The following is a 13,689-nucleotide window of genomic DNA, read 5'->3' as shown; positions in this document are numbered from 1 at the left end:
ATTTCATTCGTTTGGTTCTTCCATGCCAAAAAATCGGATCCTTCCGTTCTTTTTTGGATAATTCCTCTCAAGCATCTGATCTTTTAAGAATAGGATCCCTACAGACTGAGTCAAACGTCTTCTACCCAAACTATCTCTGTGATAATACTTACCTAACTCTGCCCAACTTCCTCTTCACGCTAGAGTAAAGCTGGAGCCGGAAGCTGTGGTGACAGCTTCTTGATTCAGCAGCTTCCTGACTACAGCTAGAGCCAGAGCAAGGGTGGGCAGAGTCTGCATGTGGCTGCAGGGCAGGGGTCAGAGATGAAACACTCACCCCACAGCCAGGCTGGCCTGCGGACAAGGTAAGACCAAGAGTCTGATTGTACATGGAGGGTCAGAAACAGAAAAGAAGCCAGAAATTGTTTGTGGGTACAAGAGGCAGAACTTGGGAAGAGTTCAGAGACAAGGGGCTGTCAGAGGTGGTATGAAGAGCCAAGAGCTGTTAGGATCCACAGCTGTGACATTTTTCTGGTTTTTGCTTTTCTTCCACTATTCTCCATCCCCAGCCCAACAGCTTAAGCGTAGACCTCCATCACTGTAGCTCTATTGCTTTCTATGGGACCTGCTGCACAGTAGGTAGGCAGCATATATCTGTTGAATTACATGGAGCCCTATTAACTATTCTTTAAAAACCATTTTTGGGGCCCTTGGGTGGCTCAGTTGGTTAAGCAGCCGACTTTGTTTCAGGTCATGATTTGCAGGTCATGATTTGCAACCCCGTGTCAGGCTCTGTGCTGACAGCTCAGAGCCTGGAGCCTGCTTCGAATTCTGTCTCTGTCTCTCTCTCTCTCTCTCTGTCTCTCTCTCTGTCTGCCCCTCCCCCACTCTCCCTTTTTCTCTGTCTCTCTCAAAAATAAAAAGATTTTTAAAATCTTTAAAAATAAAATCTTTAAAAATAAAAAGATTAAAAAAAAAATCTCTTGTGTAGGATACCTATCTAGGAAACCTTCCCTCACTGCCACTGAATAGGATTTTGTTCTTATATATACTCATGGTATGTTTTTTGGTATCTCTCAGTCTCTTTCAGTGTTGTACCTTGTATTACCCATGTTTGAATTTGTTCTGTTGGTTTTTGTTTTTTGGGGTTTTTTTCTTCTTTTCCTGCCTGACGGTATCCACCCTAGGGGCAAGATCACTGTCTGAATCATCTTTGAAGATCCTAGTAGAAGTGTTACAGATTTTCTTTGAGTCTTTAGGTGGCTATTGTGTATTACTCCTATTTCCCACCATTTCCAATATGCTTTAGTTCTCATTCTCAATAATGGAGATACTGACTTAGAAAGAAGAAACAAGCTTTGTAGAATCCAAAAGTCTAGTCCAGTGTCTTGAAAGAAAAAGCAAAGAAAATGAATATATAACCCTCAAGTAAAGTTACTTTAAAAGCCAACCTGTATTCTTTTGTGCAAGACAGGATTTTGTTTTCACCTGGCTATCATGGTTGCCTGTACTTACTTTACTTTGGCTATATAGCTCTGATTTGTAGTATTTTTGGAATTTGAAATTAGAAAGCCACTTATACCTTAATTCTCTTATTGCAGTGCAACTATTGTAACTAAGAACCGATGGTTTAAAAAAAACACACAAAAAAACACCTGTTTAGTTTATGCCAGAGTGTAATGTATATGCATGTGTGTTCTCATACATCTATAATTATCTATTTATCACCTATTCATGTTTATTTTAGAATTAAGAAAGAATAAAGGAGAATTTTTTGAAATATTTGAGCTGTCTAGTACCATAGTCACTACCTACATGCCAAAATTGAACATTTGAAACATGACTATATTCAATTCAGATGTGCTGTAAGTATCAAATATATAAACAACCTTGAAGGCTTAGTTTATTAGTTAAAAGTAAAATTTATCATTAATACAGTTTTATATTGGTTGCATGTTGAAATGACAGTATTTTTACATATTGGGTTAAACAGCATATTATTAAAATTAATTTTATATGCTTATTTTTACTATTTTTATGTGGCTACTGGAAAGTTTGAAATTACATGTGTAGCATGCATTATATTTCTGTAAGATAGCATTACTCTAGTATATGCTATAATTTAGTTACTTTTACTTTAAAAACATTACAAGGAAGTTGCGAAAAAATTTCCACTCCAATAGAGGGGACAAATTAATTGATAGTCTGCTGTGCTGCAGGCACTGAGATTTTACATGAACTAAATTTCGTTTAATTCTCCCCAAATCTTATGAGATAAGTATTGTTCCTCTTTTAAAATAGGTAGACTGGGGCTCAAAGAGTTTAAAAAATTTCCTACAAGCCCATGATCAGACACTCAGCTGTCTGTCAATAAAACTTAATCATATCTGCCTGACTTCAGACATCATTCTCTTTTTACTAGAGAACTCTCTAAAATGCCTTTCCTTTTCAGAGACTGGCACCATATGCTACCAGAAATTCTAATATCACCCACTGTTATGAGGTCTTACCAGCCAATTACTTCAAAATAAGATCTGATTTTCTTTTTTACCCAAATGAAAATAAAACTTAAGTCCCTCATATGCCAAATTATCAGAGATTCCAGTCTTTTCCCCTGGTTCCCCTCCCTATATAATCGTAAATAACCCAGAATTGTTTACTAATGCCTGAGTGTTGATCTGTTTGTCTTGTGAATTGACCATAGAGTGGAAACTCAGATACACTCAAGGCTGGAGGACCACCTCACATCCTGTCTAGAGAAGAGTTAATTCAGTGAACAGTGGTTTTGTTTTCTATTGCTGCGTAACAAATTACTATTAGTGGCTTAAGACAACACCCATTTATTAGCTCATATTATCTGTAGGTCAGAAGTCCAGCAAGTCATTGCTGAATTCTCTGCTCACAGTATCACATGGCTGAAATCAAGGTGCCTGCAAGTCTGAGCTCTCATCTGGAGACTCTGGGAGAAAAATCTGCTTCCAAGCACATTATTGTTGTTGGCAGTGTTCATGCTCCTTGTCGATATAAGACTTAGATCCCTGTTTCCTTGCTGGCTGTCAGCCAAGGGCCATTCCCTGCTTCTAGAGACTGATTCTATTCCTTGTCATGTGCCCACCCCTTACCCTATCTTCAAGCCAGTAATGGTTCATCAAGTCTCTTTCATGAGTTCAATTTCTTTGACTTCTCCTTCTGCCACTAGTGGTAGAAAACTCTCTGCTTTAAGGGTTCTTGTAGTGAGATGAGACTCACCCAGAGTATCTTCTGTTCAGGTCAACTATGACATATAACATAACATAATCATGGGACTATCTCATCCTAGCCACAGGTCCAGGAATGAGGGCATAGAATTTTGGGGGGAGTGGGTGATCTATTTTCATCAGTCTGCCCACTATAGTCCTAGGGATTATATAGGGCATGTATGCTACCACAGTGGCAGTGGCACAGAGCAAAATATCAGAATTCTGCCAGCTACTTAGCTTAGCTAGTCACAGGGACAAAAGCAAGAGCTTAATTTCTTTCAGGTAGTAACATTTGCCAGGGAAGGAATGAGAATTGGACGTGAAAGATCCTGGTGTATTACCTTCCCTTTCTTCCAATTTTACCCTCAAATCTTACTCATCATGAACTTTCTTTGTGAGGGCCGCCTGGGTGGCTCAGTGGGTTAAGTGTCTGACTCTTGGTTTCAGCTAAGGTCGTGACCTCACAGTTCATGAGATTGAGCACCATGTTGGGCTCTGCAATGACATCATCAGAGCCTCCTTGGATTCTCTCTTTCTCTGCCCCTCCCCCATTCTCTCTCTCTCTCTCTCTCTCTCTCTCTCTCTCAAAATAAATAAACATTAAAAAAATTATATATATAAAACCCTTTCTTTGTGAAAGCAACAAGTAGATCTCTGTGTTAGGTGGAATTATAACATTTCTGACCCATCAGTTTTAAGGGCAGTGGTGTCCAGACATTTTAAGGTATGTTGGAGTTTCTATGTCCCCTCTTGCTGAAGCCCTAGGAAACCATGGAGGTGGGAGTCCCACTGGTGCCTTCTGAATGTCTTCCTAACAGGTCACTGGGGCCAATTCTGCTGGTTCCTCTGAGCCAAAGAGCCTCCTCAAGGTGCAGGGAGTAGTCCCCTCCCCCCAGCACAGTGCAGACCTCAGTCTCTCTTGGAAACCTGCCTTTTGGACTCTTTCTTTCCCCACTCGCATATGCCAACCTGCCAATACTCAGCTCAAAATCCACTGTGGCTCTTGCTCTTCTTGGGAACTCCCCTTTAACGAAATGCCAATTACTGAGGTTTTGCTTGCCCAACTTCGTGCTCTCCTAAGTGACACATCCCCTTTCTCTTTATTGCTACTGTTGTTTACTTGAGAGGTTCCTTTTAGCTGACTCATATTTTTAACATTAACAAATGTATAGAGGAAACTTTTCTCACTATTATATGGGCAAGATCTGAATTACCTGCCATATGTAAGTGTTCACTGTAAGAAAAAAGAAAAGGTAATTCTTAGTTACTGGTAGTCTCTAACCTGATGTAGCAGAATTATTCTCAAAAGGCTCCTTTCTTCTTCTCTGGTTGTCCCCAGGGGCATTTTTATTATAATTCCTAACGCTTTTTTTGTTTTATTTTTGTTTTGTTTCATATGGGGTTTTTGTTTTGAACTGAGGGTCCGTAATGCAATTACAGTTGACTCTTGAACAACAGGAGTTTGAACTGTGTGGGTCCACTTATGCACGGATTGTTTTCATTAAATGCAGTACAGTACCATAATGTATTTCCCCTTCCTTCATCTTTTCTTAATAACATTTTCTTTTCTCCAGCTTACTTTATTGTAAGAATACAATGTAAATACATATATAAATACATATCACATACAAAATATGTGTTAATCAACTGTTTATCTTATAGGTAATGATGTGAAATGTTGCGTTTGGGAACGAATGGTCAAGAAAGAATTCTTGAGACGTCTTCGGTGCAAAAAAGGTGGTTCTATTAAAACATGGGGACAGGACCCACGGGCAGAAAGAGCTGCACTGGGGTTGTGAGAAGTGGCTGATTATATACTTTCAAGTTGGAATGGTGTTAGGGATAGTGTAAGTCTCTAAGGAATTTGGAAGCAAGGTTTCCAGGACCTTGAGGGGCTAGCTGTTGTTAGAAGGTCATTTATTACTGTCTAGTAAAACCTTAGTCGTGAGACCCTTCACATGTACATCAGTGGGCCATATGTTTGAAGGATGATTGCCAACATATATATCTTGAGGGATGCCTGGGTGGCTCAGTTGGATAAACATTTGACTTTGGCTCAGTTCATGATCTTGCAGTTTGTGGGTTTGAGACTCGCGACTGGCTCTGGGCTGATGGCTCAGAGCCTGGAGTCTGCCTCAGATTCTGTCTCCCTCTCTTTCTGCCCCTTCCCCACTTATGCTCTCTCTCTCAAAAATAAACAAACATCAACACATATATATATGTTAATATCTATCTATCTATCTATATCTGGGGGTGGGGGTAGAGATAAAGGAAGTTTCCAAAGGGATTTTTATATGTTAAAGGAGATATACAGGATCCTGGAGGCTGGGATAATGTCAAGCTGAGGTTGCCTTTTGCCTTTAGCAAAGTATTAACAACGAGGCAGCTAATCTCCTTGAGGAAGGTCACTCTATCTCAAGTCCTTGTCACTGGGCTGTAAGATGTAAGGAAGTTAAATTTTTTTTCTTTTGTCTTTGTTCTCCACATCAAGACTTCTTGTCAACAATAGGCTATTAGTTCATTTTGGGGAGAATCAAAAGTTAAATGTGGATTTTCAAGTATGCCTCTAACCCCCGCGTTGTTCAAGGGTCAACTGTACATCTCAGGCTGTGTTGAAGATGCATGTACCCCAAACTACCTCTCCCCGTTCTCACCCCCTCCATCCCTGCTGCTGTTAAGCATATCACCTAAAATCATACCTCATACCACCAGAGGTATGCGATCCACAGTTTAGAAAACACTGATATGACTCCCTCTTTCCCAGAGACCCACCTTGAATTCCTTCCCTCTAAGAAACCTTTTCTGACAATACAGACCTCAGTGATCTCCTCAACTACATTCATAAGGGTACTGTGTCTAATTATTCAAATGTTGCTGTGTGACATTTCATTAAGGACAAAGACCATGCTTTAGACTAAGTTTTCCCACAGCACTTGGTATGCTACCTGGCAAACAGCAGGCATTCAATGAATATTTGTGGTTTGATGATCAGCAAGGAGCAGCTCTGGGTAAAAGTGTGAAGCCAAGTTTGTCTCAGGTTCTTCTACCTTTTTGGCTGCTTCAGTCACAGAAAGGGCCATGGATTATGATCCTTCTCTGAATTGGTAAGGTTCCCTTTTCTCAGTAAGTTCCAGGTGGTTCCCAATTTTTCTCAGTCTCCCCAAGTCCCACTTCATGTGCTCTGTGTCTCATTATCTTGTTGACTATTACCTAAGATATTTGGTGTTTGCTACTAGATCTTATGCAGCTTAGCTGTGTCTTATACAATTTTTTTGTATCTTCTATCACATCAAAGACAGACCATGGGTACATAATAGCTATTTATTGTATCAAGAAATGAATATGTGTTATATATTGTTTGTGTCTTGGAGTAGTTCTGTTATGTCTTTAGGAAAAAAATATGAAATCACCAAACTAATCGATGTTAACACTGGTCAAGGGAATTTACTAAGCTTATTAACAAGTATGCAAACGCTCTGTGGTTTTGACTTGGAGTAATAAAAATGAGATCTTCCTTCTATCTCTCCCCCTTCATTTGGTCCACTTGGCCAATTCAAATGTTTCTTTCAAGGAGCAATGTAAGTCTTTAGAGCTTTACACACAACTGATGGTTTCTTCCCTGTATTCTGAGCGTGTCATCATACATACTTCTAGTTAGGGGTGACCACATAATTTATTGTCCAAACTTGGACACATGAGAATGAAAGGAGGCACAAATAACTAGTAAGCCAGAATAAAAGGTGTTCCTGACAAACCAGGAAGTATGGTTATACTACTTTGAAAGTAGTTATTTGCTTACTGTATGTCATTGAACCGTAAAGATGTTCTAAGTCTGAGCCTTATTTCTCTTAGCTTCCTTTGTTATCAAGCACTGTACCTGGCACATAGTGGTGGTAGAAGAAATGTGAGTGCCTCTTTAATAATGTTCATTTAATTGCATATTATACTATCTTGATGTAGAACTCAAACCATCCCGTTTGGTGCCAATTATGAGCCATTTTCTCAGTATAAAAATATAGGGCAATGAGCTTAATTATATGCTTGTGTAATGATAATAGCTAGCATTTACCAGCACTTGGCATGTGCAAGGCCCAAGGCTAAGAACTTTGGTTGAGTTCTCTCATGGATTTCTCACAGTGATTCTTGGAGGTAAGTACTACTATGGTCCCATTAAATTAGAAGAAAGGATGAGTTTAGAAAGATTAAGAACCTTGCTCAGGGTCATCCAGCTTATTTTGTAGTAGAGTTTGAACTACAAACTAGAGTGTAGACGATAGTGTAGTAGTAATATAGTGCAGTGTAGACTGTAGTCTCCTATATGTGAGAAATAGCTGGTATCAAATTTTGGAAAGTAATTTAAAAATATTAATACCATACTTTTAGAAAAACTTCATGTGTTTACATGTTTAAAGGAATATGTATTTAACTAATTACAGACTGCAGAAACAAGTCAATGTGGCAGCTGTGAGGTCATGAGTAGTGATAGACAAACACATTCTTGCTGTTGTTCTTTGCGTTAACGTTTCCATTTGTTATGGCACAAATATACTGTTAGTTTTGTTGATGTCATTTTCTTTTCTATGAACTACCAAGTGTGCAAAACAGTTCATACTACAACAAAACTGTTGTAGTACAATGGTTGGGTTTATTTTAGCAGAGTTTTCAGTGTATGTTAAGTAGATAAAGCATGAACAGTGTCTATTTTCTACCTGTTCTTTGGAGTAAGATTTTACTTGGTAACAATTTTAAGGACAGTAGAGATGCATCATAATATTAACTCTAGTGAAATTATTTAGTATTATTGGAATTACAAGCCATGTTTTGACATTGATGAAACACATTATCAGTGGTTTTTAAACAAAAGGAGTCCATTTAATTCTATAAAAAAAAGCTAAACTATAAGGATAATCGTAGCTTTAAATTGTTTTAAATCATAAGAGATAAATACATACAGAGAATATGCTATAAATATAATACCAGATAATTACACACACAGACTTTCATACAGAAGGTATCTTTTAAGAATTGTATTCTTAATTGATTTTCTTTTTCTATTGACAAGAGGGGTGTATGAATAACTGTAGCAACTGAAATTAGATATTATCAGGGTAATCAATTGCATGTGATATGTTATAAACATAATATGGGAAACTTGAAAATGAATGTTTACATAATGAATATTAACCTTTATGAATAAATGATAGGAAATGTTACTATTTAAGACATTCACACAAAATGATTACATTTGTGGGGTACCTGGCTGACCCAGTTGGAAGAGCATGGGACTTTTGATCTTAGGGTTATGAGTTTGAGCCCCAAATGGGGTGTAGAGATTACTTAAATAAACAAAGCTAAAAAAAAAAAAAACCTACATTTGCTATAATTCAGGAATTTTCTGTTTTTTGTGTTTTTTTAGCATCCCACATTAAAAAAAATTTTTTCTTAATGTTTATTTTTGAGACAGAGAGAGACAGAGTGTGAGCAGGAGAGGGGCAGAGAGAGAGGGAGACAGAATCCAAAGCAGGCTCCAGGCTCTGAGCTGTCAGCGCAGACCCCGATGCGGGGGCTCAAATTCACGAACCGTGAGATCACGACCTGCGCCGAAGTCGGACGCTTAACTGACTGAGCCACCCAGGTGCCCCTAGCATCCCACATTTTAAAAAATTTTTGAGATAATTATAGATTCACATGGAGTTAGAGGAATTTCCTGGGTTTTTTTGTCCTGGGAAATTTTTAGAATTAATATGCCTTTGAATTTCAGGCCAGAAATCTTTCTCTAGTGTAACAAGTTATTCCTACTTAGTGAAATAGGATACCAGTATATCAATGGGTAGAAAAACTGCATTAAATGGCAAGTTTTCACTGCACTCAGGTAACTACAAAAAAAATGCTTAAATTATAATGTAGATAAGGATCTATGGTTAACTGAGAAATTGGGACAAGAGCGAGTTTAAAAAAAACTGGGTTATTTTTTTTTCTTTGAGCTTTTTATCATTTTGGGATTTAAAAATCTTTTTTTTCACTTACTTTAGGCAGTGGAATACATCAGCTGAACAAAACAAAATTTCATCTTGTATTGGAGAAGATGGACTTTAAAAGATAATCATACAGCGCACCTGTGTGGCTCATTCGGTTGAGCATCGCACTCTTGGGTTTGGCTCAGGTCATGATCTTTTCCTTTTTGAGTTGAGCCTGGCATTGGGCTCTGTGCTGACAGCGAGAACCTGTTTGGGATTCTCTCTCTCCCTCTCTCTCTGCCCCTTCCCTGCTCACTCTCTCTCTCTCTCAAAATAAATAAATACACTTAAAAATATATTAAAAATAAATAAAAAATAAACTGTCATGGAAAGAAAAGAAAAAGAGCAAGTTAGGAAGGAATGAGAGTTGGGGTTGGGGAAGTTGCAATATATTTTATTTTTTAACATTTATTTATTTTAGAGAGAGAGAGAGAGAGAGAGAGAGAGAGTGCTAGCAGGGGAGGGGCAGAGAGAGAGAGGGAGACACAATGTGAAGCAGGCTCTAGGCTCTGAGCTCTCAGCACATGGCCCCATGCAGGGCTCAAACTCACAAAACCCATGGTCATGGCCTGAGTGGTTGTGGGAGGCTTGACCAACTGAGCCACACAGGCACCCTGGGGTGGTTGCAATTTTAAATAGCATGGTCAGGCTAAGCATCGCAGTTAGGGTGAGATTTGAGCAAGGAGTTACAAGAGGGAAAGTAGACACAGGAAAAATGTTCCCGGCAGAAGGAATGACTTTTGCAAAGGCCCTAAGTAGTAGTCTGTCAGGAACATTCAAGCAACAAAGGATGGAGGATGGTTGGAGCTGGAGTGGGAGAGGTGAGGGGCAAAGGCAAAGCAAGGGCTTTGTAGGTCGCCATAAAGACCTTAGCTTTTACAGTGAAAGAGAGCTACTGGAGGATTTTGACCAGATAAGCCAGGAGCTGACTTTTAAGAGAGTATTCTTTTTTGAAGTGTTTATTTATTTTTGAGAGAGAGAGAGAGAGAGAGAGCGCGCGCACAAACATGGGAGGGGCAGGGAGTGGGCGGGGCGGGGGGGGGTGACAGAAGATTCTAAGCAGGCTCCACGTGGACAGCAGAGATCCTAGTGCGGGGCTGGAAGTCACAAACTCCAAGATCAGGACCTGAGCCAAAGTGGTATGCTTAACCCACTGAGCCACACGGGCATCCCAAGAGAGTATTCTTTATTCTGGTTGTTGTTCTGACAAGGGACTGAGTGAATGGTGGGCAGGGAGACCATTTAGCAGGCCACTGAAGTATGATCCAGACAAGAGAAAATGGAAATAATGCAGGTGATGAGCAGTCTAATTCTGATTCATTTTGAGAGTACAACTAGCAGGCTTGCTCGAAGGCTTGGAGGTGAAGATGAGAGAAGGAAAGGAGCCAAGGACTCCACAAAGTATTTGTTCGGAGCAACTAGCTAGAAGGACTGTGGCTAGGTCTTGAACTGCTTTTTGAGCAAGGGAGAATTATACATTTAGAAAAAAACCCACTAATATTGCACGAATATAATCCATCTAGGTGGAGAAGACGTGTGTATTATATGATATTCCAAGTGCGGTAGGCCTGAAAAGTTATTGTAGTCATTTTGGTGGAATGTTGGCTGCTAGATGGGCACTCTTAGGTGTGTCTGATTTCTGGGGTATATAAAATGTACAGCTAAATAAGACTCAGAGATCCAGGACACGAGTACGTTCACACTTTTCAAATGTCAGGTGGAAGTTCTAGGCCGTAAAAGCCAGTTAGTTGATGACAGATTCAACGATTCCGACGTTAAGCAAAAGCTGTGGTCCAGGAATTTGATTTCGGGATATCTGTCTCTCGAACACTTCCAACCGACAAGCGGTGCCAAGGCTCAGCGCCGACCCCGGCCAGCCTGGCAGCGCTCGCGGTCGCACTTCGAGTGCAGGCACCTCCCCTCCGCGCGGTCCAGGGAGGGGGCGCGAGCCACTGTTGCCAGTCCCCCCGCGCAGGGCGAGGAGGGGCTGTCGTCCGCTCCCACCCAGACCTGGTCGCCATCTTCCGGCACGTCCTTTCCCGCGCGGGCTCCAGCCCCCGCTCTCGGCCCTTGTCTCTCCTTGGAAGGGGCTTCCCAACGCGCGCAGCTGCTGGCGCTGCGCGTCGTGGGGGTCGCGGGCTGAGTCCAACGCCCAGGCGGGGCAAGGGGTGGGGCCGGCGCGGCGGCAGCTGCGCGGCGGCGCAGTCTTCCCTCGCTCCTCGGAGCGCGCGCCGCCTCTCGCTCCGCCCGCGCGCGAGCCTGGGCGGGGAGGGAGGGGCCAGGAAGCGGCGAGCGCGCCGGGGAGCGCAGCTGCGGGCGTGGGGGTGGCAGGAGCCGCGGAGCCGGCACCGAGAGCGGCTGCGGCCGGAGCGGGCGGCTGAGACAAAGGCGACGGTGAGTGCAGCGCCGGTCCGGGGCGAGCGCCGGCCTCCACCCCTCGCCCTCGCGGCCTCCTGGGCGGGGGCCCGCAGCCTCGAACCCCCGTCGCCACGGGCTTGGTGGGGAGCGCGGCCCGGCCCTACCCCCCGCGCGCTGCGGGCTGTGGGCTGAGCCTGCGGCTCCATTTTCAGGTCTGGGCGAGGTCTTCCTGCGGACCCTGCCTTTGGTTTTTCTTCCCTTTCCTTCTGAGAAATGGTTACATGCTCAGTTCAAAATTCACGACAGGCGGGTGGCTGAGGGAGCCAACCGCCCGCCTGATGTAAAATGGAAATGAAAAGACCACCCCCCTCCCCCCAACTTTGCAGGTCTGGGAGTCAGGAGGAAGGCGTGAGGGGGTGGGCGGAGAAGGTCGGGGTCTTCCAGGTGAGAGTTGGGGGGGGGTCGGGGAGCCCCCCCAGCCTCCGGAGCCCCGACTCTCGCCTGAGGCGTGCGGCGCGTTCAGCCCGCGTGTCTCGCCGCGGTTCTCTTTGGGCCCCGGAGAGAAAGCCCTGACTGACCACCTCCTCGGAGAAGCTCGTGTTACTCTTACAGGTTGTCTTACCGAGCGCTTGCTGCTTTAGTTGTGATTTTTGGTAACGGGTGTGGTAGGTAGCGGCTCGCTGATGCCGCATTCATAGCTGAAAAGGAGCCCCGATGGCCTGACTTCATGTGTACTTGAAACAACATTGGGATTTCTCTTTAGCTGCTGTAACTGTAGATGATAAGCTTCTGTACGGGAATTTGGTGCTGAGGTTCAGTTCACAGAATTGACACATTTTGTTAAGGTGCCTGGCTTATAGTAGGTGCTCAGTAAAGTATTTGAATGAATGAGCGAATCTTGAAACCTCGAAACTGATTTCAGAGCTAGTAAAATTTAGGTATACAACCCTCTTGACTCGAGGAAAAACCGTTGGCAGACAACATGTAGTTTTTCTTTATATTCGTGTTTCTTGCTTTTACCCAACCTATACGTAGTGTTGATAATCAGTTTTCCATGTTACAACTGTAGAAAATATGGTTGAAATGTGGAAGTTTTCATTTTGAGGGAAGTTGGTAGACATTTTCTGTTATTTAAAAACAAGTGCTATTTCTGATTTTCTTCTGAAAGAGCGAAGAAATTAAAGAAGTGATTTGTATTTTGTTTTTTTGAGACCCCCCCCCCCATTCTCTTTCCTTACGAATAAATGAAGTTTATGGGCTTTGGGGGGACCGTGATGGCCTGGTCTTAAGTTGCTTTTTGATCTAGAGGGAACTCTAAAGTTAGGGGGAAAGGAAAACTACTGTTGCACCAATCAAACCCTATTCAACCGGTATTCATTAAGCACCCATTATGTACTAGCACCTGAGTTGGTTGCTGAGTTTCTAGAAGCAAACGAAACCCACAATTATGGCTTTAACCTGAGCGTGAAGTTCTTTCCTCATGATCGATGTTGCAAGTTGGGACTGTCTTGTACCTCTGCTGCCTACTTAAAGTTGGGAAAGATGGCAGGTGGAGTGCAGGAAGTGTAGATCCCTAACAGTCTGTTTAATGGTTAATAAGTAACTTCATGGGGCTGAGACAATGAATTTCCATATTGTCTGTTTAATAAAAGCAATCTACATTTTAAAATGAAGGGAGGAAGACATTTAACACCCTAGTATTTTTATTTGCTCCTTCTTCCCCACTGGATAAATTTGGTACAGTGTATTTATTGAAGAGTAATGTACTTGTGGTTGTTTTCTGTAAGTAATCTTTGCTATACAGCATTTTCTATTTTTAAAAATCTCCAAGGAAAAACAATGGATTCCTTTTCTACAAGAAATGTTTTCAGTAAAGCACCTATTCAGAAGTTTGATTTGACCTTGTAGCCACCATTTGCAAATAAATGCAATATTGACTTGATCATGCTGAAAAGGGAAGGACTATTAGTAATAATTCATGGTTCCATGTTTAGGCTTTTCTATCTAGTATTGCGACCGTGATGAAACTGATTACTAAAAAAGAGAATGCTATTTGTAGTATTGAATTTATTCTGAATGTAAGGTTGCATTGCCTC

General features: G+C 41.9%; 1 protein-coding gene across 5 annotated transcripts in view; it reads left to right on the top strand.

Moving 5' to 3' along the window:
* The first annotated feature begins 212 nt into the window (after positions 1 to 212).
* Positions 213 to 13,689, top strand: part of CDC42SE2 (CDC42 small effector 2) — a 131,252-nt gene continuing 117,775 nt past the window's right edge. For 2 of the 5 annotated variants that reach the window (XM_078451311.2, XM_060637889.3), the window contains exon 1: positions 11,513 to 11,629. The gene's annotated coding sequence lies outside the window, so the exon portion shown is untranslated. Of the gene's footprint in view, positions 345 to 4,880; positions 4,956 to 11,512; positions 11,630 to 13,689 lie in introns of those variants that run through there. The other 3 variants (XM_060637890.3, XM_060637888.3, XM_060637891.3) reach the window with 3 other exon arrangements.

This window comes from Panthera onca, chromosome A1, assembly GCF_046562875.1.
Source record: "Panthera onca isolate mPanOnc1 chromosome A1, mPanOnc1 haplotype 2, whole genome shotgun sequence".
In the NCBI taxonomy this organism is placed as follows: domain Eukaryota; kingdom Metazoa; phylum Chordata; class Mammalia; order Carnivora; family Felidae; genus Panthera; species Panthera onca.
This window is presented reverse-complemented; position numbering and strand designations above follow the sequence as displayed.